Below are 27,981 nucleotides of genomic sequence, written 5' to 3'. Positions count from 1 at the left end.
AACCCAAATGACCCTCAATTGAGGAATGGATACAGAAACTGTGGTACATTTACACAATGGAGTACTACTCAGCTATTAAAAACAATGAATTTATGAAGTTCTTGGGCAAATGGATGTATCTGGAGGATATCATCCTTAGTGAGGTAACCCAGTCACAAAAGAAGTCACTAGATATACACTCACTGATAAGCGGATATTAGCCCAGAAACTTTAAATACCCAAGATCATTTTGCAAATCAGAAGACAACCAAGAAGAAAGACCATCGTGTGGACACTTCATTCCTCCTTAGAATAAGGAACAAAATATCCATGAAAGGATATAAGTACAGAGACAAAAGTTAGACCTAAGATGAAAGGATGGACTAAACAGAGACTACCCCATCCGGGGATCCATCCCATCATCAGCCGCCAAACCCAGATACTAATGCACATGCCAGCAAGATTCTGCTGAAGGGACCCTGATGTAGTGGCCTCTTATGAGGCTATGCCAGTGCCTGCAAACACAGAAGTGGATGCTTACAGTCAGCTATTGGATGGAGCACAGGGCCCCCATTGGAGGAGCTAGAGAAAGTACCCAAGGAGCTGAACGGGGCTGCAACCCTGTAGGTGGAACAACAATATGAACTAAACAGTACCCCCTTAGCTTGTGTCTCTAGCTGCATATGTAGCAGAAGATGACCTAATCGGCCTTCATTAGGAAGAGAGGCCCCTTGGTCTTGCAAACTTTATATGACTCAGCACAGGGGAAGGCAGGGGCAAGAAGTGGGAGTGGGTGGGTAGGGGAGCAGAGGCAGGGGTTAGGGTTTGGGGAACTTTCGGGATAGCATTTAAAATGTAAATAGAGAAAATATCAAATAAAAGAAATAAAAAATATAATAAAAATAAAAAAATTTAAAAAGACAAAAAAAGAGGTAACATATGACTGACATGGAACATTTTATTTGACAGCCTATTTATTTTTCTGAGGGAGAAATTGTGTCCTTAGTAGTAGAGTGAGGGGAATTGTGGAGTTGGCCTGGACTCACTTCCTTAAGAGGCATGTGTCATGGGATTTTTCAGGTTAGATCCTATGGTTCCAGGGGCAATATATGCCTTCCAGTCCTGAGGAAACAGAGGTACTTCCTCAGACACTGAAAAAGTCAGGTTGCCTTGTGATATCTTGGGTCCCTTATATGTCCTTGAAACATGTGGAAATTTGACAGGACAATTGGTCTTAGTCATTCATTGTATGTACACTGTATAGCTTGCATGTCACCACATCCTGGTAGGTACCTTGGAATTGATCCTGGAAATCACCCTTGTATTCTGTTTCTGGTAAAGGTATAGAGAGTGTGATTGCTTGCAATAAAGTTGTCACAGCTTCATTCTTGCTGTGATGACTCCCACCTGTGCCTGGTAAGAGATTCTCTTTTCGTTAGCCATATCAGGTAACCCTCTCACAGTAAATAAATGCTGATGTTCATAATAAAGTAACTCTTCTCACCAATATGTATGTGCATATTTTAGGAAATGATCACAATAGTGGACTTTCAAATGATTTTTTTCTAAAAGTGTTTGCTGTTAGGTACTCTTTGTTCCTTCACTGCTTTCCAATCCGCTGTACCATTCAAACTTGTCCATTATATATATTGCCCCTTCATAACATCTGCTCTGGCTTCTCTTGTCACAAATCCTTAACATCTCCTTACCAGTTTCCTGACTTCTATGGATACTCAATTTATACATACATACCTGAATATTCAAATATGATATCTACATATACAACAGAATATATGACATTCATCATTCTGTGTCTGAGTTATCTCTTTCTGAATGATCATTTTCAACTTCATTCATTTACATGGAATTTTCATATTCCTTGATAGACAAATAATATTCCACATGTACATGAACATTTCCATTATGCATTCATCAGTTGATAGATAGCTAGGCTTTCTAGTGCATTGCTACTGTGAAGAGAGCAATATAGATGTCAGAGAGCAACTATCTCTGAATCAGGATATAGAGTACTACATATGTAGGATTAATATAGAACAGTATGGCTGCATATTTGCTTGTCTTTACGTCATAAGGAAAAATTTGAAACATGGATGAGCTTCATATAAGTTAAAAACAATTATTTTTCCCATAAAAATTCACTAGGAACTTTTATATATGTGACGTAAATAATAGATTATGGTAACACGATGTGGATATGTCACATTTTACTTCTGTGTGCAGATTGTAACTTGTTAGTATTTAGCACCGATATATCAACGTGTAAGTTTGTGGTGCATATTTTTCACATTTTTCAAATTATCCAAGTGTCATGCACATGAAATAATTCAGGTGTACACTATCTCAAAGTTCATATGGAATGTTTTTTTTCAGCATACTGTTGTATGTTGAAGAAAATATATCCAATGAAGTTTATCAATTCTGGCTGGAGTAGGCACGGGAAGAAGAAATACAGGTATGAGCCTATAACTCTGTAAATTTTATTTACTACTAGAAAGAAACATAATTTTTTTAAAAAATGGGTGTGGAAGCTCATATTTTTCTTTTGGTGATGGACCTGGTAGACCACCTCTTTACCAGTCGAATGACTTTTTTGATGGTGGCATTCATGTAGGTATTAAATCCAACACACTAAACTTTTTATTAATCATTTTATTCATTTACTTTTCAAATGATATTCCCTTTCCCAGTTTCTCTTCTGCAAACCCCCATCCAACCTTTTCTTCCCTTTGCCTCTATGAGGGTGTTCCTTCACCAATATACCCACTCCTGCCTCACCCCTCTAGAATTCCCATGCCCTTGGGCATCAAGCCTCCACAAGACCAAGGGCCTCCCTTTCCATTGATGTCAGATAAGGCCATCCTCTCCTACATATGAAGCTGGAGCCATGGATCCCTGAATGTATACTCTTTGGTTGGTGGTTCCTGGGAGCTCTAGATGGTCTGGTTAGTTGATACTGTTTTTCCTATGGGGTTACAATTATCTTCAGCTCCTTAGTCCTTCCTCTAGCTCTTCTATTTGTGTCCCAGGCTCAGTCCAATGGCTGGCTGTGAGTATCTTCATCTGTATTAGTCAAGCTCTGGCAGAGCCTCTCAGAGGACAGCTATACCAGGATCCTGTCAGCCAGAACTTCTTGGCCTCAAATAGTGTCAGGGTTTGGTGTCTGCAGACAGGATAGATCCCAAGTGGAGCAGTCTCTGGATTGGCTATCCTTAGGTCTCTGCTCCATTTTTTGGTCTCTGCATTTCTTTTAGACAGGAACAATTCTAGGCTAAAATATTTGAGATGCGTGGGTGGCCCCATCCCTCAACTGGGGGCAGTGACTATATACTAGAAGAGGTCTCTACAGGTTATATCTCCTCTTTGTTGGGTATTTCTGCTAATGTCATCCCCATTGGGTCCTGGGAGCTGCTCTCTTCCCCAGCACCTGGGACTTTCTAGTGGCTACCCTCAATTCCTCATCTCCCACTGCTAAATATTTCTATTCAATTCCCTGACCTCTATCCCTTCCCATACCTGAACATTCCCCCCCCTTTTCCCCCCTTTCTTCTCTCCCTCCCAGGTCCCTTCCTCTCTCTACCTCCTGTGTTTATTTTGTTACCCCTTATATGTAGAATTGAAACATCCACACTTTGGTCTTCCTTCTTCTTAAGCTTCATTTGAATTGTGGATTGTATTGTTGGTATTCAGCAAGTTTGGGTTAATATTCATTAATTCGTGAGTACATACCATGTGTCTTCTTTTGTGTCTGGGTTACCTCACTCAGGATGATATTTTCTAGTTCCATCCATTTGCCTGTTAATTGCATGAAGTCTTTTTTTTTTTTTTGATGGATCAGTAGTACTCAATTTTGTTTAAAAAAAAGTACCATATTTTCTGTATCCATTATTCCATTGAGGGACATCTATGATTTTTCCAGCTCCTGGTTATCATAAATAAGGCTGATATAAATACAGTGGAGTATGTTTCCTTGTTATATTTTAGAGTATCTTTTGGGTATATGCCCAGTAGTAGTATAGTTGGGATGTCATGTAGAACAATTTCCAGAATATGGAGGAACTACCAGATTGTTTTCTAGAGTGGTTTTATCAATATGCAATCCCACCAAAAATAGAGGAGTATTCCTCTTTATCCATATCTTTGCCAGCATGTTTCTGATCTTAGCCATTCTCATTGGTGTGAACTGGAATCTCAGGGGTGTTTTTATTTTCATTTCTATTATGACCTAAGGATGTTGAACATTTATTTTTTTGAAAAATTTTTATTAGGTATTTTCTTTATTTACATTTCAAATGTTATCCCTTTTCCTACTTTCCCCTCTGAAATTTCCCTATCCCTTCCCCCTTCCCCTGCTCCCCAACCTGCCCACTCCCTTTCCCAGTCCTGGCATTCCTCTATACTGGGGCATAGATCCTTCAGAGGACCTAGGGCCTCTCCTCCCATTGATGACCAACTAGGCCATCCTCAGCTACATATACAGATAGAGCCACATGTCCCTCCATGTGTTTTCTTTGATTGGAGGTTTAGTTCCAAGGAACTCTGGGGGTACTGATTAGTTCATATTGATGTACCTCTTATGGGGCTTCAGACCCCTTCAGCTCCTTGGGTACTTTCTCTAGCTCCTTCATTGGGTACCTTGTGCTCCATCTTATGGATGATTGTGAGCATCCACTTCTGTATAGGAGCTTCTCAACCATTCCAGATTCAGTTGTGAATTGTTTGTTTAGTTCTGTACCCCATTTTGCCATAGGATTATTTGGTCCTCTGAAGTCTAATTTCTTGATTTCTTTGTATATTTTGGATATTAGCCCTCTATCAGATGCAGGGTTGGTAAAGATCTTTTCCCAATCTATAGGTTGCTCTTTTGTCCTATTGACAGTGTCCTTTGCCTTACAGAAGTTAATCCATTTTATGAGGTCCCTCTTGTCAATTGTTGATTGTTGAGGGAATAGTAAAATGGAATAGCAAATTCCTGTGACTACACCCAGCTACTCCCTGCCTCAGTGGCAGTCTTGCTGCCTTTGTCCCTAAGTTAGCCCCAGGAGTGACTGTTTGCAGTCTTCCCAGCTCCAGTTTGGTTGTCTCAGTTTTCCTCATACCTTCTTAGCCATAAACCCTCGGTGGTCAGTGGTCCCACATTCCAGTAATCCAGTAAAACAAAACTTTAGAAGCTTATAATTAACCCCCCCTCAAATTTACATAACAATAAACTCTCAATTAACAAGGTGCCCACACAATAATTTCCAAACCAATTGATAATGATATAAGCTCCCCACCTAGATTAGTCAAGTTACCCCAATTATTATATCCCTATATGATATTATATCTACCTGTAGCTATTTAAAGCCATACTGAATCTCAATTATCCTGTTCATCCTTCATCTTGCTTCTTTCCTTTTCTACATTGCTCCTTGTCTCTGCAACACTTAGCTCCACCTCCCTTTTCCCAGTCCAATCACAGGCCTCCTGCTGCAAAATATTTAAATTAATTGGACAGGGAAAATCCTGCCAGAGTTGATTTTATAATCTAAGCCATTGGTGTTCTGTTCATGAATTTTTCCCTGTGCCAGTGTGTTTGATGCTCTTTCTCACTTTATCTTTTATTAGATTCAGTGAACTGAGTTTTATATGGAGGTTCTTGGTCCATTTGGACTTGAGATTTGTACAGGGAGATAAGAATGGATAAATTTGCATTATTCTACATGTTGAGTGCCAGTTGAACCTGCACCATTTGTTGAAAATTTGGTCTTTTTATTTTCACTTGATAGTTTTGGCTTATTTGTCAAAGATGAAGGGACCATAGGTGTCTGGGTTTATTTCTGAGTCTTCAATTCTATTCCACTGATCAACTTGTCTGTCTCTATACCAATACCATAAGGTTTTAATCACTACTGTTCTGAAGTACAGCTTGAAGTCATGGATGGTGATTCCCCTAGAAGTTCTCTTATTTTTTAGAATAATTTTCAATATCCTGGGTTTTATTATTATTATTATTATTATTATTATTATTATTATTATTATTCCAGATAAATTTTTAAATTGCTCTTTCCGTCTCTGTGAAGTATTGAGTTAGAATTTTGATGAGGATTGTATTGAATCTGTAGATTGCTTTGGTAAGATGGCCATTTTTATTATGTTAATCCTGCTGATTCGTGAGCATGGGAGATCTTTCCATCTTCTGAAGTCTTCCTTGATTTCTTTCTACAGATACTGGAAATTCTTGTCATACAGATTTTTCACTTGCTTGGTTAGAGTCACACCAAGGTATTTTATATTTTTTGTGACTATTGTGGAGGGTGTCATTTCCCTAATTTCTTTCTCATTCTGTTTATTCTTTGAGTAGAGGAATGCTACTAATTTGAGTTAATTTTATATCCAGCCACTTTGCTGAAGTTGTTTACCAACTATAAGAGTTCTCTGTTAGAATTTTTTGGGTCACTTAAGTATATTATCATATCATGTGCAAATAGTAATATTTTGACTTTTTCCTTTCCAATTTATATCCTTTTGACCTCTTTTTGTTGTCTAATTGCTTAGATGAGAAATTCAAGTACTTTTTTTAAAAAGATAGGGAGAGAGTGAGCAGCCTTGTGTAGTCCCTGATTTTAGTGGGATTGTTTCAAGTTTCTCTCCNTTTACTTTGATGTTGGCTATTGGTTTGCTATATATTGCTTTTATTACATTTAGCTATATGCCTTGAATTCCTGATCTTTCCAAGACTTTTAATATGAAAGGATGTTTTATTTTGTCAAAGGCTTTTTTAGCAGCTAATGAGATGATTGTGTGGTTTTTCTCTTTGCATCAGATTATGTTGATGGATTTTAATATACTGAAACACCCCTGTATCCCTGGGATGAAGCATACTTGATCATAGTGAATGATTGTTTTGATGTGTTCTTAAATTCAGCTTGTGAGAATTTTATTGAGTATTTTTTTTGCAATGATATTTATAAGGGAAATTGGATTGAAGTTCTCTTTCTTTGTTGAGTCTTTGTGTGGTTTAGGTTTCAGAGTAATTGTGGCTTCATAGAACAAATTAGCCACAATTCCTTCTGTTTCTTTTGTGGAATAGTTTGGGAAGTATTGGTATTATGTCTTCTTAGGTCTGAGAGAATTTTTTGGCTGGGAGAATTTTAATGGCTGCTTCTATTTCCTTAAGAGTTACAGGATGGTTTAGATGGTTTATCTAACCTGATTTAATTTTGGTACCTGCTATCTGCCTAGAAAATCATCTAGATTTTTCAGTTTTGTTGAGTATAGTTTTTTGTAGTAGGATCTGATGATTTTTAAAAATTTTCTCAGTTTTTGTGGTTATGTCTTCCTTTTCATTGCTGATTTTGTTAATTTGGATAATGTCTCTGTGCCCTCTAGTTAGTATGGCTTATTTATCCTGTTGATTTTTCTCAAAGAATCAGCTCCTCATTTTGTTGATTCTTTGTGTAGTTCTTTTTGTTTCTACTTGGTTGGTTTCAGCCTCAAGTTTGATTATTTTCTGCTATCTACTCTTCTTGGTTGTATTTACTTCTTTTTGTTCTACATCTCTCAGATGTGCTGTTAAGCTGCTAGTGAATGATCTCTCCAATTTCTTTATGGAGACACTCAGGGCTATGAGTTTTCCTCTTAGGACTGTTTTCATTGTGTCCCTAAGTTTGGGTATGTGGTACCTTGATTTTCATTAAATTCTACAAAGTTTTTTATTTCTTTCTTTATTTCTTCCCTGACCAATTTATCATTGAATAGAAAACTGCTTAACTTCTATGTGTATGTAAGCTTTTGTGTTGTTTTTATTGCTATTGAAGACCAGGCTTAATCTGTGGTCATCTCATAGAATACATGGAATTAATTCAGTGCTCTTATATCTGTTGTGGCTTGTTTTTTGTCCAATCAGTTTTAGTGAAGGTACCATGAGGTACCATGAGGTGCTGAGAAGAAGGTATATTCTCTTGTTTTGTGGTGAAATATTCTGTAGTCACCTGTTGAATACATTTGGTTCATAGCTTCTGTTAGTTTCACTGTGTCTCTGTTTAGTTTATGTTTCCATGATTTGTCCATTGGTGAGAGTGGGCTGTTGAAGTCTCCCACTATTGTGTGAGGTGCAATGTGTGCTTTGAGCTTTAGTAAATTTATTTTGTGAATGTGGGTGCCCTTGCATTTGGAGCATAGATGTTTAGAATTGAGATTTCATCTTGGTGGACTTTTCCCATGATTTATATGAATTGCTCTTCCCCATTTTTTTTTATTTTTTCCATGGTTTTTGATAACTTTTGATTGAAAGTTTATTTTATTTGGTATTAGAATGGCTACTCCATCTTGTTTCTTGGGACCATTTGATTTGAAAATGTTTTTCCAGCCTTTTACTCTGAGGTAGTGTCTGTAGTCACTGAGGTGTGTTTCCTGTACACAGCAAAATGCTGAGTCCTGTTTATGTATCCAGTCTGTTAGCTTGTCTTTTTATTAGGGAATTGATTCTATTGACGTTGAAAGATATTAAGGAGGCCAATGATTGTTGCTTCCTGTTATTTCTCTTGTTAGAGGTGGGCTTATATTTGTGTGGTTCTTTTCTTTTGGGTTTGTTGTGAAAGATTAATTTCTTGTTTTTTGTTGGGTCCAGTTTCCCTCCTTTTGTTGGAGTTTTCCTCCTAGTATCCTCTGTATAGCTGGATTAGTGAGAAGATATTGTTTAAATTTCGTTTGTCATGGATTATCTAGGTTTTTCCATGTATGGTAACAGAGAGGTTTGCTGATTATAGTAGCCTGGGCTGGCCTTTTTGTTTTCTTAGGGTTTGTATGATAACTGCCCAAGATCTTCTTGGGATTTCAGAGTCTGTTAAGAAGTCTGATGTAATTCTGATAGGTCTGCCTTTATATGTTACTTGACACCTTACCATTTTTTTCAATTCTTTAATTTTTTACCATCCATACTTTATCTCTTTCCTGGTCCACCCTCAGACTCTTCCACATTCCATATCTCCCCCTCCCTGACTCCAAGATGATATTCCCACCCCACCACACCCCACCAGAATTCCCCAATCCCTGGGGTCCCATTTGTCTCAAGGGTTAGGTGCATCTTCTCTAACTGAGTCCAGATCCAGCAGTCCTCTGTTAGATATGTGCTGGGTGCTTCATATAAGCTGGTGTATGCTACCTAGTTGCTGGCTCAGTGGCTGAGAGTTCCCAGGGGTGCAGGTTAGTTGAGATTGCTGCTCTTCCTATGGTGTCACCCTTCTCTTCAGCTTCTTTCAGCTTTTCCCTAATTCAACCACAGGGGTCACCAGCTTTTTTTCTATTGGTTGGGTAAAAATATCTACATCTTATCTCTGGGTGCTTATTGGGCCTTTCAGAGGGCAGTTATGATAGGCCTCTATTTGTAAGTACATCATAGCATCAGTAATAGTGTCAGGCCTTGGAGCCACCCCCTGAGTTGGATCTCAACTTGTGCCTGTCACTGGACCTGCTTTTCCTCAGGGTTTTCTCCATTTTGGTCCTGCATTTCTTTAAGACATAAACAATACTGGGTCAGAGTTGGCAAGCCCATCCCTCCACTTGATACTCTGTCTTTTTATTGGAGGTGGACTTTCAACTTTCCTCTCCCCATTGTAGGGCATTTCATGTAAGGTCCATCCCTTTGAGTATTGAGAGTCTCTCACCTCCCACGTCTCTGGTACATTCTAGAGGATCCCCACACCTCCTACCTCCCAAGGTTGCCTGTTTCTGTTATTTATGCTGGACTTCAGGGCTTCAGTCCTGTTCCCCCTCAATACCTGATCATGTTCATCTCTTCCACATTGTGTCGCGTTTCCTCCTTCCCTCCTGTGATTGTTTTCTTCTCCCTCCCAAGTGGGATTGAGGCATCCTCACTTGAGCCCTTTGGCTTGTTAGCCTTCCTGAGTTCTGTGAATTGCATCATGGAAATTCTGTAAGTTTGGGGTAATACTCACTTATTAGTGAGTACATAGCATGCATCGTCTTTTGTGTCTGAGTTTTCTCATTCAGGATATTTTCTAGTTTCATCCATTTGACTACAAATCTCATAATGTCTTTGTTTTCAATAGCGGAGTAGTATTCCATTGTGTAGATAAACCACATTTTATTTATCCATTCTTCTGTTGTGGAACATCTGAGTTGTTTCCACTTCTGGCTACCATTAACAAGGTGCAATACAAATAAGGTTGCTATGAACATAATGGAAAATGTGCTCCTGTGGCATTGTGGGGAATCTTTTGGGTATATGCCCAAGAGTGGTATAGCTGTGTCTTCAGGTAGTTCTATTTCCAGTTTTCCAAGGAATCTCCAGATTGATTTCCAGAGTGGTTATGCCAGTTTGCAATCCTACCAGGAATGGAAGAGTATTCCATTATTTATATGAGTATTCTACATCCTCACCAACATATGCTGTTAACTGAGGTTTTGTTCTCACCATTCTTCTTTGTGTGAGGTGTAATCTCAGGGTCCTTTTGATTTGCATTTCCCTGATGACTAGAGACTTTGAACATTTCTTTAAGTGCTTCTTAGCCATTCAAGATTCCTATTGTGAATTTACTGTTTAGTGCTATACTCCCCTTTTTTTTAATTGGGTTACTTGATTTCTTGGTGGTAGCTTCTTGAGTTCTTTATCTATTTTTGATATTAGTCCTCTATCAGATTTGGGGTTAGTGAAGACTTTTTTCCCAATCTGTAGGTTGCAGATATGTCCTATTGGCTATGATGTTTGCCAGTTTTATAAGGTCCCATTTATCAGTTCTTGAATTTAGAGCCTGAGCCACTGGAGTTCTCTTTAGGAAATTTCCCCCTGTGTCAATGATTTGAGGTTCTTTCACACTTTCTTTTCTATTAGATTTAGTGTACCTAGTTTACATTGAGATCTTTGATCCACTTGAACTTGAGCTTTGTGCAAGGTAACAAATAAGGCTCTATTTTAATTTTTCTATATACAGATGGCCAGTTAGACCAGCACCATTTATTGGAGATCTTTTTCTTTCTTCCATTGTATATTTTTTGACTTGTTTGTCAAAGATCAACTATCTATAAATGTGTGATATTATTTCTTCAATCCTATTACATTAATCAACATGTCTGTCTCTGTAACAATACCATGCAGTTTTTCTCACTATTGCTTTGTAGTATATCTTTAGGTCCGGGATGCTGATTTCTTTATTGTTTCTATTTCCATTTTTAGATCGTGGATGGTTTTGTTTAGTTCCTTCACCTATTTGATTATGATTTTCTGTATTTCTTTAAGGGATTTGTATTTTTCCTCTTTAAGGGCTTCTATTTACCTGTGTTCTCCTGTATTTTTTAAGGGAGTTATTTATGTCCTCCGGAAGGTTTTGTATCATCTTCATGAGTTGGGGTTTTGGATCTGAATCTTGCTTTTCGGGTGTATTGTGCTTGCTGTGGTCCAGGAACTGGGTTGTGATGTTGCCAAGTAGCATTGGTTTCTGTTGCTTATGTTCTTATACTTGCCTCTTGCCATGTAGTTATCTCTGGTGTTAAATGGCCTTGTTGTCTCTGAATGGAGCCTGTGCCTGCTGTGATCCTGTTTTTTGGGGGCTTCCTTGGGTCAGGCTGTCTCTGGGTATGGGAGAGGGTCTCTTGAGTATGATCTGTGAGTCTATCTGTGTCAGAACTCCTTGGGGTCAAGCTGTCTCTGGGTGTGGGGATGATAGCTGGAGCACAGGATATGCTCCCTGGGGCAGATTGGAAAGGAAGAAAGGTGTGTCTCTGGCAGGGCAAGAGTTCCTCTGTCCTCTGGGCCCATGTGGTCCCAGTTAGACCAGGTATTGGGGCTGGAGTGGGGTACTCACCTGTGAGCCTGGGTGTGTCAGAACTCCTGGAGATCAATCTGTCTCTGGGTGTGTGTGGGGTGAAGGGAGTGGAACACTATATCTCTTCTCAAGTAAAGATTAAAAGTGTTTTATCATGTATATGTCTGCTTTTTTTTCTATCACATTTTGTTTTGTCTTCCATGATGTGAGATTTCCTCTCCTTCCATACACTCATGTTTCCACTATATTCTATATAGGAGCAGAGAGAGCCTTTAAGTCACAAATAGAGCACTCAAGCCATAAGTCACAATAATTCTTCTTCCTTTTATATGATAATTAAAATATAGTTACTTGTAATGCATTTCAGGAAAACAACAATAAAACAACAACAATAACAAAACCCTCAAAACCCAAAACCAAAACCAAAACCAACAAACCAAATTTATATTTTTATCATATACACCTTATGGACATATTAGATTAAATTAAAATGCCAGAGCCTGACAAATACAGATGCAGATACACACAGTCAACCATAGGACTGATTGTGGGGACTCCAATGGAGGAGTTAGGGGAGGGACTGAAGGAGCTGAATGGGATTGCAACCCTATAGGAAGAACAACAATATCAACCAACCAGATTCCCCCCCCCCAGAGCTCCCAGGGACTAAATCACCAAAGAGTATACATGGAGGGACCCATGGCTCCAGCTACATATGTAGCAGAGGATTGCCTTATCTGGCATCAATGGGAGGTGAGCCCCTTGGTCCTGTGTAGGCTTGATGACCTAACATAAAAGAATGGTAGGGTGCTGAGGCAGGAGTGGATAGGTAGGGGAGCACCCTCATAGAAGTAGGGTGAAGGGATAGGGAGTTTGTGGGGTCAACTGGGAAGGGGGAATAACATTTGAAATGTAAATAAGTAAAAGAGCCAATAAAATAATAATAGAGAAGCTAAAATACAAAAAACAAACCAAACCAAAACAAAACCAAAAAAAAAACCCAAAAAACAAGAAGAAAAACCAGACATCTCTACCACTAATAAAAAGACACTGTTGTATGTTTATTTGGAGCCTTAGTTACAGCATTCAGTACACGGAAGTTCTATGCATGCAACAAAGGAGAAATGGATTTTGAAATTGTGGTGATTACCCATAGCATGGTATCCTTCAACTGTTAAAAGGGGAGTTCTTGTCTTTGGTTACAATATGGGTGGAATTAAATCCTAATATTTGTATAATGTCTCAAAATAGAATAACTAGCTGGACAATACACATTTAAAACATTAGCAACAGAAGATATTGATACACAGACCTTAACATTTTGCCCTTTATCACAAAATGCCATGCACTTTTCATAATGTAAAGCTCAGGTAGTGCAACTTCAAGAGTCACAAAATACATTTTTCAACGTTGTTTCAAAGTCCAAGTTCAATGAGAGGGCAAGGTGGAGGATGGAATCTGGGAAAGGACACGGATAATACTACAGGCCTTTGGAAAAGCTATATTAAAAGCTACTACTTACTAATATATTATATTATATTTCTTCCCAAGGGTAGGGAATGAGGGACTGGAGCACATGATTCATTCTTGGGTACAGGTAGGTACAAACTGGAAGGAATGTGTGTCTCCACCTGGGCAGGAGTTTCTGCTTCCTTGGACTCCAGGGTATCCCAGTTAGGCCAGATATTGGGACGAGGGTTGGGGTCTTACCTATGATCTTCGATGTATCAGAACTCCTGGGGGTCAAGCTGTCTCTGGGGGTAGAGGTGGGGTGGGGAAGAGAACGGGATCTGCTCCAGGCACAGGTGCAAACCAGAAGGAATGCCACACACTGAATTTTTAGTTGTAGCAGTTTACTTTGTATTAAATATAGAGTAAAACAAAGTTGGAAAATAATAGAAAATAATTTGGTGTAGCTTCTTCCCACCTTGTAGTAAGAGTGACCCACCACATTGACATAGTATATTACCAGAAAGAGTACTTGAAGTTGGTAAGAAAAAGTTAGCTAACCTATAGAGACTAACCTACAGAGACTGCATCAACTTGAACATTCCATGTGTTACATACAGGGTTCTGGTCAGGGCTAAGGCTGACTGCTAGAATGTTTACAAAGGTAGGATTCTGTTTTACAAAAGGAAGCATTGGGATAGGAATACAGCTAGGCTTGTACCTTTTATAACAGTGCTCATAAAACTCTAGAGGTCACATGAGAACCAACTACCTCAGAGCTTACCCACAACTACCTAAGGACCCACTATTATCCTTCACCTATTAATAGTCCCACAGAACATCACAAAGCTGTCATCCTGGATAAGCAAGTGACCTCCACATGCTCACAGGACATGGGTAAGCCACATCTGAATCACAGCATTCTTCCCCTGGCCTCCAAAGGCTATGTGCCTCATGTAAATGAAGTCACATTTAGAAAACCTGGAAAGGAATCTAATGTGCCTGTGATTTGAAGGATATAAAGGTAAATTAGAGAAGACAATAATTAATATTTGAGCATTTACACTTAAAGAATGAAAAGATTAGCATATTTTATGAAGTGGGGTGGGAAAACACATACACATGCTGAACTCTGAATTACATGAGGTGAGTGAGTCAGCATACTTCATCATGATGAAACAAAATCAAATTAACATTTCTATTTTAGGAGGCTAGTGATGAAAATGTGAAGATAAGTGAGATTTGAACTTAGGACTCCTTCAGAGGATTAAAGGGAACTGTCACCTTCAATGTCATATGAAAGAAAAGCACACAGAGTACAGCACTGCTGGGGAAGGAGTAGTATCAACAGTGTCACTACCTTTACCATGCAGAGCCCTACCAGGCTGATTGGTCTGTGTATGCTTCAGTAATGTAGTCACACACCCCAAACTGGCACTGCTCAGTGGTGTTATAATGGGGACTGGCCCAAAATGGAGAGAAAAATTATTTCCAGGGAAACAGACCAGTTAGGTTGGGATGTGGGAGACAAATATGTGAGGCAAGATATGCGTATACTTGTTATACAGTCACACACACCAATGCTCAGTGTTTCTACCTATAATGGGATTTGGTTTTTAAAGGAGGAAAGAGTAATTATTTGGAGATCGGTACACCTATGTGAATGGGTTGGGAGAGGCAGATCTCTGAGTGGAAACGGGGCAGATGCCAAGAAACGTATTAGGGGCCATCTGGAAAGGTCTCTGATGTGTAACTTGTTCCCAGTATTCATACTGGAAATCACATGGTCTGCTCAATAAGCCTCACCTTGGTAAGAAACTTTTACTAAGATCCTGAAGGCAAATCCCAATTCCAGAGCCAAGAAGCAGAGTCTAGAATCAATCTGTGGAAGGGTCTTCTGCCTCATCAGTTTTCCACTTCTAGACAGGAAAAAAAAAGGAAGATAGGTAAGGATGTATCCCAAGAACTTTCAGAGTTACTGTCATGCTCTTTCTCTGAGTTCACATCTCTGTGCTGCTACCACAACATGCAACATGCAGAGACTAGGATGGCAGATGACAGAAACTTCATTTTGAAGCACAGAGGTGGCCTGGCTTGAACACTTTCCTTACTTTTTCCATCTCATCTATATTCATTTCTTTCATTCCTTTAAGGAGAAAAGTCATGTGCATAGCTTGTTTCTCAGGGCAGAAACGTGTAAACATGTACATTGTTTCTTGGTTCCCAAAATTGATCAGCAATGTATGTATATTGCATCCAAGAAGAAACAGATGGTTAGAATTTGAATAACGGAGGAATACCACAGGACATATCTACTTACAAAGACCCGAGTCTTAGGGACAGAGGATATGCACGGGTAATAATGATAAAGCAAGAGAGTTAAGCAAGTTACAGAGAAAGAGAGAGAGAGAGAGAGAGAGAGAGAGAGAGAGAGAGAGAGAGAGAGATCAAAAGAGAGATCTCTTGTTAAGTTGGTATAAGGGGATAATTGCACACACAGGGAAGAATTGCTGTTGTCAATACGCAGCTGAGCAGGAGAGAGATAAGAAAAAATCAATCTCAAAGCTCTTTCTTTCTGCTCTCTGGGTCTATAAAATGTCACCAACTGCCTCAAATCAAAGGAAAGTTAGAGAAAGGAAGGCTCTTAAGGTCCTGAACAAGCACTTCTGTAAGTTGTCAGGTGGCAGAGAGAATGATGGGAGGACACACATCCTCATATGCAAGTCTTCTTCCACCACTATGTTTGCAGATTTAACTGTCATCAGATCATCCCCATCAGAGTTATTTTTGTCCTGTTTGCATTTTATTTTTCTAATGCTACTTTTAGAGAGGATTCACCCTCAGTGATCAACTTGAGTTTAGGCTGAAGTTTGTGCAGGGAAGCATAGTACTTATTGGCTGTATTAAAAGAGTAATCCCTCAAATACAGTCCAATTGAAAGAAACAGTAGAAAGTTAGTTATTCAGTGTGGGTTGGCAGCTGTACCATGTCATACATGAGAACTGCTGCATTGCTCTTCCTCAGACTTAATGGGGCATCAATGTTCTATGGGCAAGGACTCGCAGCCACATCAGAGTGTCCGTGTAGGGAAGATGCAGGGAAGAGCAGTAGGGTTGCTCCTATAAACTCCTGTCTACTTGGTGGGATCTTGTAGGCTTAACTTTTCAGTTTTAAAATGCTTCAACCACCCTTTTTGCCCACGGACCGGAGGTAGAGGAGAAAGAAGGTTAATATGAAAAAGGGTTTGCAGACCTGTTTATAAGTAGTTCCTTGGGGGTGATTCTAATTTTCATCGTTGGGATACCAACAGCCCAGTCCAATACCAAACACCAAACATGAATCAGTACCAGTCCTTCATTGTCAGGATACTGGCAGTCCTATCTAATAGCAAACATCAAACAAATCAGCAGCAGCAGCATGGTCTTTCAGAAACTGCAAAGCTCCACTGAATCAACACAAGCCAGCAAAAGAAGTTGGGAACAACCAGAACACCAAGAAAAGTTCTTTGGCATATTTCTCTCTAAGAAGTGACAAAGTGAAGACCAGGAAAGACCAGTGAAGCATTACAAACCTAGCAGTGTAGAGTGTCTGCCTCCTGTCTGTGGTGTTCTTATTTATATTCATTCTAAATACCATGTACCTTCTCAAGTATCTGTTTTCAGCAAAATATCATATGTCCTCTTTCAAGACAGCATCCATAAAAACATTATATGACACAACTGAACTTCTAAAGAAACCAAAAACTTCCATTTCCAGTACTTTTTCCCATCCCTTTCAACCTCAGTAGCCCATGAAACTTTCTGATAATTTAACCACATAACACAAAGCAAATCTAAACAAATAAAACTGAGATAATAGCCTGTACCCTACTTGAAAACCATGAGTTAAAGCTGGAGGTCAACAACAGTAGAAAGAGCAATCTTAAGGAAACTGAATTACTCACTACAGAATGAAAATTGGGTCACGAAAAAAAAAACAAAACAAAAAGAAAAAGAAAACTCCTTTATAACAAAATGAGAATGAAAACACAATATGCCCAAACCTGTAGGACATAATGTAGGCAGTTCTAAAAGCAATTTCATAACACTAAATGCCTCCATTAAAAAAAACTGGAGCAATCTCATTATTTAACTTAACTGTAAAACCTGGTGGGAGCTGATGCAGGGAACCACAGCCAAACATTGGGTACAGAGAGAACTCAAATGGGAGATCTTAATCAGGTCTCTTCCCTTGGAGTTCAGAGAATTCCTAAGAAGTGGGGGAAGAAGAATTGTAGGAGCCAGAGTGGTCAAGGACACCAGGAGAACTCAGCCTACACAATCAAGTAAGTAGGACTCATAGGGGTTCAGAAAGACTGAAATGGCAATCACGGAGCCTGCATGGGTGTGCACTAGATCCTCTGCAAAAATATGGTGTTACCTTGGTGTATTGTGGGACTTCTAAAAGTGGAAGTTAAAGTGAAAATCTCTAGTTTCTTTGGAAAGTAATTTATACCAAATGATGTTTTGCTGGGGCATACAGATAAAGGATATCTTGCTAAAGCAATCACATGAAAGGCTGTTTTCCTAAAGCAGACACAGGTGAAAGGAATTTTTAATATAACAAACACATGAAAGGATGCTTGATGAAGGAGTATAAATATGACCCCACAGACAGTGGGGTTGAAGCACAGAACTTTGGTTTGGTTTGGTCCTTCTTGGTAATCTTCACTAAAGAAGTATGTATTGGTTCACCTTCCATAGCTTTGTTGAGCTCAACTTGTGGTAATGTTGCCCCTGAGAAAAAGTCACCCAAGAACTGCTAGTGAGGTTCCTGTAGCAGTTTCCTGCCTCTGCGGCCTCACCTTAGGCCAACTGCAGAGCCTTGCAGTTTCTTAAGGATTGAACTTCGGCTGCCTGGTGTCTGCCTGCTGAAAGGATTGGACTGTAGCTGTTGGTTTGTGTCTGGTATCTGCCTGCCTAGAGGACTGGTCTGGAGCTGCTGAATCAAAGCTGGTGTTTGCTACAGAACTGAACTGCTACACAAGAAGAACAAGCTCACCCCCAAAGAACTATTGCTGAACAGATCCATTTCCTCTACCTCCTAAAAACTTTTCTCTTCCACTACCTCTGCTGGGTGGTGGACTAGTGGAGAGTTTGAACCCTTATTAAAAGTAGGTTGAAAAAAATGCCTAAAGGAAATTGGTTGTCTGACTATTTTGCCTGTCCTTGGGATCCTTTTCTCTTACTAAGTTGCCTGACCAAACCTTGATATGAGGGTTTATATCTAGTCTTACTCTATCTTATTATGCCATGATTGGTTGATATTCCTGGGAGGTCAATTCTTTTCTGATGGTAAACAGAGGAGGAATAGATCTTGGCCAGGGGAGACTGCAACAAGGGAGCAAGTGAAAACTGTGGTCAGCATGTATTATACTAGAGAAGAAAAAAATGATATAAGTGACATTAAGAACAATAGTTAGAATGGAAAAGATGCAACACATAGCTGCATCTGACTTAAAACACTAAAAAATAACACCATGGAGCCAGGCGTGGTGGCGCACGCCTTTAATCCCAGCACTCAGGAGGCAGAGACAGGCAGATTTCTGAGTTCGAGGCCAGCCTGGTCTACAAAGTGAGTTCCAGGATAGCCAGGGCTATACAGAGAAACCCTGTCTCAAAAAAAAAAAAAACAAAAAAAAAACAAAAAAAATAACACCATGGAATGCTTTCTATAAATAAACATAGATAGGGAAAAAAGATGTGGCCTTGTGGGAGAAAGTGTATCACTGATATTGGGTTATGAGGTTTCAAAAGTTCAGGTCAAAACCTGATTCTCTCTTCTCCCACACCATACTTGCCATTATACTTCCCAGCATGATCATAATGGACTAAACCACTGAATCTAGAAGCAATCCCCCAATTAAATGCTTTCTTCATAAGGGGTGTTATATTGGTCATGCTGCCTCTTCAAATTTACAGGACAGTGACTAAGAAACCCAATTTAACTCTTATTAAAGTAGATTGTTTTGGAATCCCAGCTCCTGTTCCCAGTTCATGTTCTCCTCCCAGTCTTCCCATGGCCCTCCCCTGCTTCCTCCGTGACCTTTCCTCATAAGTCTATTTTGTGTTGTCCATATATTCACTGGGGCCTATTAAATTCCTATTGCCACTCCCCAAGGGGGGGATGACATTTCCTTTGCCTATGTCTGTCCCAGAAACCATCTTCTGAGAGCCATACACTGGTCAGAGTGAGTTAGTTCTCCTGCGCCCAAACCACTGTGTGTACCATAGTGCTATGGTTGGTGAGGGCCACTCCTCCAAGTCCACAACACCATTGGTGCCACTGGCTGCCTAACTCTTTCTTCTATAACTTGCCTTAGCCAGGGTTTTTGTCATAGCAATTGAAGAGTAACTAAGATAAATACACTTCCTTCTCAGCAGCCCTTGAAACTTTCTGATAGTTTAACCACATAACACAAAGCAAATCTCAACAAATAAAACTGAAATAATACCCTGAATCCTACTTGAAAAGCATGAATTAAATTGGATATCAGCAACAGTAGAAACAGCAAATTTATGGAAACTGAATTACTCACTACAGAATGAAAATTGGGTCAAGAAAGAAAGCAAAAAGAAAAAGAAAAACCTTTTATAACCAAATGAGAATGAAAACACATGTCCAATCCTACAGGACTTAATGTAGGCAGTTCTAAAAAGCAAATTCATACCACTAAATGTCTACATTATACAAAAAAACCCAAAAAACTGGAGCATCTCATATTTAAATACAATGAGCAGGTGGCAGTCCCTAGCAAGAAACCAGAGAGTTTCACTGTCTGGTATACATTTCAATGGATTTTCACAAAAGCAAAATGGCATTCTGTGTTATCTCATGTCACTATAATCTCATGCAGAAAAGTGTTGACACTCTAAAACCATCTTGCATACTCTCATTTCCTCCTAGTGATCCTGGTAATTACTATTTTCTGCCACTGTAGATTTATGTCTTCCAATGCCTCACCAACTCGAGTAGGATCTGTGTGACAAGTTCCACAGACTGAGGCGGTAAACTTCAACAGAAGGAGGTCTCCTGAAAAGGGTTGTGGAACTCTTGGTCGGATAAAAATTATTGAGCTGCAGTTCTCTTGGCAAATTATATGTTTTATGTTTTCAATTCCTTTTCCTATTTACAAGGTGTTCCTGATAGCCTAGGTTAAGATCTTAAGTGAGTGTTATGGCTACAAAACTATCCCTTGAAATGGAGTCACTAACCTCATCTCCAGGAAATCCAGTGCTTCACTTTATAAATCATTTATAAGATAGTATTGATAAATATAAACTTTCCCAACAATAATATTTTATATGACTGCATGTGTGTCATTGGAAGTAGGTTTTGGTATATTGTTTAAGCAAGCCTTAAATAAAAAGAATTAAAACAGTTTAAATTTATGTTTTGAAGATTTGCAGAAAAACAGCAACTAGATTTTAAACAGTTACTGATCATAAAAATTCACTAGCTTGTTCTGGAGAAATTGCCACTAGTCTTAGATGATTTTTGTATTTTGATATACTAAATGATCATAATAATATTCTTTCTACCTGAATGTTTTATTGAAAACACCTTTTTGAAATTGTAATACTTAGATGAATTTGTATTTTCTGTGGCAAATGATTATTACAATGTCCTTCCTATTTCATTGCTTCACTGAGCACAGCTTTTCAGAATTGTAATACCTGTTTCTTTATGTATAAAAACCCTTGCTTGAGAGCTGCAAAATACACTCAGATTCAAACCGCCTCTGTGTTTGTTTCTGTTTGTCATTACCAAATGCTTATGCACCTGCCCCAAGAACCTACATCCCAGAGAACCCCCATACCTGGTTGGGGTGGTCCGTGGCATTCCAACACTTTGTTTTATTGCTCTGATCCAGCATGTGAGTTTTTTACACTTACTTCATTCAACTTCCATTTAGAGTTCATCCTTGTCTTCTCATATTGGGACCATTCATTATTAATAATGATTCATTGTGAACAGATGTTCTACTCTTTCCTTTCACTTACCTATACAGAACATTTTGTACACTTCTAGATGTGGCAATTAGAGTCAATATTGCAACCTTTCATTGATAATGCTTCTGAGGTGCTAATGATTGGTCCCAGGGCCTTACACATGCTAGATAAGTGTTCTGCAAATGAGCTTCAGCTATGATGCTTTTGAAAAGTTGCATAAGGAGAGATATTTTTTAAATTAAATTTATGAAGTTCTTTTTAGTCTTTAATTTTATCTTTGTTATGTATTTAATTTTATGAATTCTAAAATCCTTGGCTACTCTGTTTTATGATAAGCCTCTATATTTTACTTTTAGAGACTTTTACTTGATCTTATAAGTACCTAAATATTGTTTTTATCCCATTCATAATTTCTAAGAATCCCTGCTGATCCTCTTCAGCAGAAATTGATACATCGGTGTTTTTATATTCCAGTGGACATATTCTAGTATCTTATTATGGTCCTTTATAATTTTCATTTTAATATATATAATGAATAATTTTCTATGCACGTTTTACATTAGTGTATCTCCCTTTTTAAAAAGCTCACATAAAATTTGTGTGTGTGTGTATGGGTATGTGCAAATTAGTGCAGATGCCTAAGAAGGATGGAGGAGGACATTAGATTCCCTCAAGATAGACTTTTTCAGGTTGTTGTGTGTTGCTTTCCACATTTGGAAATGAACCAAGGTCCTTTGCAAGAGATGTACACACTTTAAACACTGAACCACCTTTCCAAACTGAGACCATAGCTCCAATATGGTGAGGACCGTCCCCTAAACTTTTCCTGTTAAAACTAAAAAAATCTTCCAAAGTCACCATTCTGAGGAGCAAGTACCATATACATGAACTCAGGAGAAGGAGACCCTTCCTTTAACTGCTCTCAAGTCAGTGCATTCTACCAACAAATCCAAAAGTTGATGTCCTCATTAGATTCTACAATCTTATCTTTAAGTGATAAGTAGCATAAAGTGATCATGGTTTTAAGATCTTCCAGGAGCCATTTGTCACTTCTCTGAAGCAGAAGGACAAAAAAGAAAAAGTCTGCCTACCACGTAGAGTCAGGGCAGGGCAGGACCTGTTGGCAGATTTCCCAGCCTGCTGATGCATGGAATGATAAGAGGAGATACACTTGAGGCTTAGGGCAAGGGACTGAAGATTCTGTTGACCTTAGTGGAAGTAACAGGGAATTTTTCAGGTGAGAACAAATGTCTTGTGGATATTTTAGAAAATTGCTTCTGTTAGCTTGTGGTCTTGTTTCCTTTGGTACTGTAGTATAAGAATGCTATAAGAAATATAGTTGCTTCTAGTGTGGTATTGACCTATAGCCCTCCAATATCTACCTCTTGCATGTTTTTTCTCTCCTATAATCATTCTCACTCCCCCTCAGAGGACTATTTGACTTCGTGCCAGCCAGACTGGTACAAATATCGAAGATGGGAATCATAGAAAATAATACTAAGTATTTGATGTGAACATTTACATTATAAGAGCATAAATAAAGAACATATTTTGTAAGAGAGAGGAACACTTACCCCTATCCCTATGCCTATGCCTTCCCATACCCATACTCCTAACCCTACCCTAAACCTAAACCTAAACCTCTCTACCTCTAACTCTATCTCCATCCCTACCCCTACTCCTACCTTTACCCTTACCCCTAACCTTACCCTTACTCCTACCCCTACCCCAACTCCAACCCCAACACTAACCTCAACCCCAATCCCAACCCATATCCATACCCATACACTAATCCTAAACCTAACTATTATCATTACCCTAAACCAAACCCTAACCCTCACCCTATATTTACCCTTATCCTCAACCTGACCTATATGCCCTTACACTTGCCCTTACCCCTACCCCCTACCCCATGTGTTTCATGTGTGGAAATTTTCATGTCCTCAGAAAAGTCTGAAGATTCATTTCATATAGACATATTAACAACAAAAATAAGTTTGTATTTAGAGATACTAATGATAAAAATAATTAGAGAGTGATATTAGGATGTGGTGACATCTATAGAATGGAACTCGCAGAGTTCATTTTTATATATTTTTTTAGTGCTTAAATGAAAAGTATTTATTGTAGTTACTATTTCACTCTCATCAGAATAACAAAAAAAATTGAATGGAAAATATTTTTCAACACAGATGTAAGAAAAAAAACCCAGTCTCTAAATCTTCATGTGGTATGAGAAATAGCTACTGTGATAGTTGCAGTCATTTCTTTTCTAGCTATTTGGTTTGATGATACTTAGGGGAGTTGTAAATATTTATATCTAGTTTCATAAACTATCAGATATACACAAAAAAGTTAAAGTGTGACTTGTTGGGGCCTCCCAGGACTCTGCAGTCACTAAACCACAAGCAGGTAATCTTCAGATCTGCCAAGGCTGCTCTACTGTTTACATCAGTCGCTGTCCTTCAAAGCATCTCCATCGCCTGCTGAGAGGACTTTTAGATGTTCCAGAGACAACATGCTTTGGGCCCACCTACAGACTCTCTCCTGTGCTTTCAAAGACTGGGGCCAGCCTACAGACTCTCACCTGTGCCTTCAAAGACTGGGGCTGGGGGCTGGGTTTTTTTTCCACACTATATAAACTGAGATTTTTCATTAAACCTTGGGCTTTGATCAGAAAACCTTTTGTCCTAGTCCGGTTTCTCTCGCTGTCTATTCTCTTTCAGCCCCAGTCCGCCCTCCAGGACAAAACTGGTTCAAGTGTGGCCGAGGGCGGTCCCACTTACAGTGGAGCCTGAACAGGGACCCTGGAAATGGCCGATTCAACTGAGGGATCGCTGTCTGTGCGCAGTGGATTTCCGTGGAAGAAAAAAGAAGAAAGGTAGTATCGTACACCCCGGGAAAGGTACAATACAGGCTAAGCTGGTACAGTGTTGACCCGATGCTATTACCACTTAGAGGGTGACAGCAGAATATGAGATTAGAAAATTATAAACAGGCTTATGTCCGCATTCTTCAAGAACTGCTTCAGGCGAAAGGAATTGGGTTTAAAGAAGAAGTGGTAGAAAAATTTGAAAAACAGATAGATTCTTGCTGGCCATGGTTTAGAGAGGAAAATGGATTTTAATATTCTCCTGAAGACAGACCGAAGTCCAGAGACCTCTGGCCTTTGCTCTAGACCCCTACAGGAGAAGTTTGCTACCTTCTATGTATTGTCTATGTTTGGTGCACCAATTGTCCACGTGTCAATTCATGCGTGTTTTGTTTCATTGTCTGAATGAGTGACCGTTCTGTGTTTCATGTTTAAAAGAAATAAAGGTGGCTCAAACCTTGCCTGCTGACGCAGTCTTGGTGCAGTGGAGCCAAAAGAGGCTTATGGCTTAGCTAGGAATCAAACACAGGAGAGCCCCTGCAAAAAAATGTTTTTAAGAGAGTCATTGAACTCTGAATTTTAAAGCAAAAAAAAGGCTGATAGTTGGTTTCTCATGATTGGTGTATTTAGCAAGTGACAAGTGCCTTTTATTGTAATATTATAGCTAAAAAAGGTAAAATTCTGTGGTCAAAATGTATAATTCGTGTAGCCGCTTCATAAGCCGACTTGTCTTAAGGGTATAAAAAATACTCTGCATGGCTTAAGTTATTGGCGTTAATTAAAAGGATATAACGTTGGTAACAAAAGGGTTAGCCTTAATATGGTAATTTAGGGTTGGAGTCATTTTAAACACGTTGCATAAGCAGCAAACAAACAAACAAACAAACAAAAAACAAAAAAAATAACAACAAAAACTAGGCCTCTAGAAAAACTTCTAATTGAGATAGTTTTTAACGTGACTATTTTCCTAAAAGGCAGACTTAAAGATAAGATTTAAAACATTGTCTCTTTAATGGAGCATCAAAATTTGCACTGTCCTGCATTCATAGGCAGACCAACTTCTTAACATTAAAGTGATGCTTCTGGTATTTTTAAGGTAACAAATTGTATAGAATTGGGTTTTGACTGCAGTTTGCAGCTTAAATTCAAATTTTAAATCTTTAATTCAACTATATATTGTAATTGGGATCGTAAAGGGTAATCTTCTTATGAGAGCACTAACATAGCTCTGTGCAGCCATCCGGCCATACAAAACAAAGGACAGACTTATCTAGATATTTCGTCCTTCTGCAAATGTTGCACTCTCATACAATTTGTCTATGGTTGCTGCCTTACAGAGAATTACCACACAAGCAACCTTTTCACAATTTTAAATGTTTTAAAAACTCTTAAGTCTGTTCAAAATTAGAGGCATGGGCAGACAGGTAAACTGTCCCCCTGAAATCTGTTTTCACTGCAGGAAGGCCAAACCTCAAACCAAATGCTCAGAGCAGGCCCTAGGAGGCCTGTGTGGTTTTCCCTTGTTTTACAAACCGTGCCTAAGAAAATTCTTAAAAACCCACCACTCCTTGCCTTCAGAGAGATTTCTGGTTAGCCAAACAATTGTTTCAGAGCTACCCAGATATTGTACATAATAAAGTTTAAATTCAAAATTTATAAAAGATCAATCATAAAGATATTGCAATCTGGTTTGCCTGCCATATATAAAATTATTAAAGAGTCCATTTTTCCCTTGATAATTGTTAAGGGTTTGCCTCTGGTAAACTGGTGATCACTAAAAAGTTTTGCCTCTAAGTATGGCAATACTTATATTATGTAAAAGTAATTTTTATTATCTCTGCTTCAATACAAGAAGCTAAGAGTTAAATTTTTCAGCGTGGAGCGTATTAGCTAAGGCCTCTACAAGAAAGTTTACCTCAAATCTTGCTCTCACACAAGGAGCTTTAAAGTTCTGGGAAATAATTTGCTCCATAAGATTCAGAGACCTTATCCTTTTGATATTTAAGGTTTTAGTTATGCTAAAAAAATTGTGATATAGAAAATTTAAGAGCAAAAAATTGATTTGCTTCAAAATGTTTATTTTCCAAGTTTCCAAGAGATGTTAATGGGCTAAGATCTTATTGTAAGGCCTCAAACTAATTTAAACCTTTCAACTTTCTCTCTAGAGACACAATTTAATTGGTAAAAAACAAAAGGCCTTGCAAAAAATAAAGGAAGCTTTTATAACTGTTATCAATTATAATCATTGGTAACTAAATACAAGCTGCTTATATTAGTTATTAAGTGCCCCCAGCAATTGTTTGGCAAAAAAAGGCATTGATTTAAAATCATTTTTATTCTCTTAAGTAAAATCTTAGCATCCTATTGTAAAGGTGCTGTGGTACTAATTAAAAATTAAGAATTCCCCTTTCCAAACAGCAATCAAATTGGGTATTGCAGAATACTAATGTTTGGCCTACTGCATACCATCATTTTTAGATACAATTGACAATCATCCTAAAGATAAATATTGCCTTTATACATGCATTTGTATGCATACACCCCCTTTTTACTGTATTTATAAGCAGCTTTTTATAAAGAAAAGTATATGTGAATTAGATCACATGTTTATTCTTTTTAGTTTCCTCCTGCTTCAGCACAAATGATTAAACTGGGTGCTATAGACGATTTTTTTAAAATGTTAATTAATCAAGCTTTAAATTGTATATTAATAGTCAATATATCTCATAGCTTAAAGTTGCTCAAATATTGTTCATCTCTCAAATACTATAATTCTCAAATTGTCGCAATTTTGCAATGGTTTATGCTTTATGCATATATAACTCATAAAAAATGCTGTTCTCTTAAAATGAATGGTCCTTGGACATTATAAAAATTGTCCTAGCCTACCTGGACAAGACCTCTTAAGGCAATGCCATGCTAAATTTATACCAGGCAGATTTTAGACCTTACATAAAACTAATTGGACATATAATCTTATTCTTTACAAAATAGTAATGGCTTACATAATAATTTGGTATTTTCAAAGAATGTACATGTCAAATTGTAAAAATTTGTTCTTAGTGTCCTCAGCTTCTACCTGTTTCCACCTAATGGTGTTAATTCTTGAGAACTAAGATCCCACCAACATCAAATGGGGTGATGCTGGTGCCAAGTATGTTGTGGAGTCTGGTTTCTTCACTACGATGGAAAAGGCCAGGGCCTACTTGAAATGTAATGACAAAAATATCATGGACTCTGCCCCTTGTGCTAATGCCTGCATGTTTGTGGTGGGCGTGAACTGCGAAAAGTACAATAATTCAAGATTGTCAGCAATGCCTTCTGTAAAACTAACTGCTTAGTTCCCCATGACCACTTTAGCATTGTGGAAAGACTCATGACTATACACCTTACCATAACTGCCACCAGTTTTCTAACTGGATGATCCCTCTTAGAAGAGGAACATTCCTCCAGTTCTGCTGGAATTGCAATCTGGTACAAACCCTCTGGAAATGAGTCTGGTGGTTCCTCAGAAAATTGGATATAGTATTACCTGAGGACACAGCTATGCCACTCCTGGGCATATACAAAAAAGATGTTACAACATATAACAAGGACACATGCTCCACTATGTTCATAGCAGCTTTATTTATAATAGCCAGAAGCTGGAAACAACCCAGATGTCCTTCAACAGAGGAATGGATGCCCAATTTGTGGGTGAGGTAATCCAATCACAAAAGAACACACATGGTATGTATTCACTTATGAGTGGATATTAGCCCCAAGGCTCAGAATACCCAAGATACAATTCACAGACCACATGAAGCTCAAGAAGGAAGACCACAGTGTGAATACTTCGGTCCTTCTTGGAAAGGGGAACAAAATAACCATGGGAGGAGTTACAGAGACAAAGTATGGAGCTGAGACA

This window comes from Mus pahari, chromosome 1 (genome assembly GCF_900095145.1).
Source record: "Mus pahari chromosome 1, PAHARI_EIJ_v1.1, whole genome shotgun sequence".
NCBI classification, from domain to species: Eukaryota; Metazoa; Chordata; class Mammalia; order Rodentia; family Muridae; genus Mus; species Mus pahari.
Note: the sequence above shows the minus strand (reverse complement) of the source record.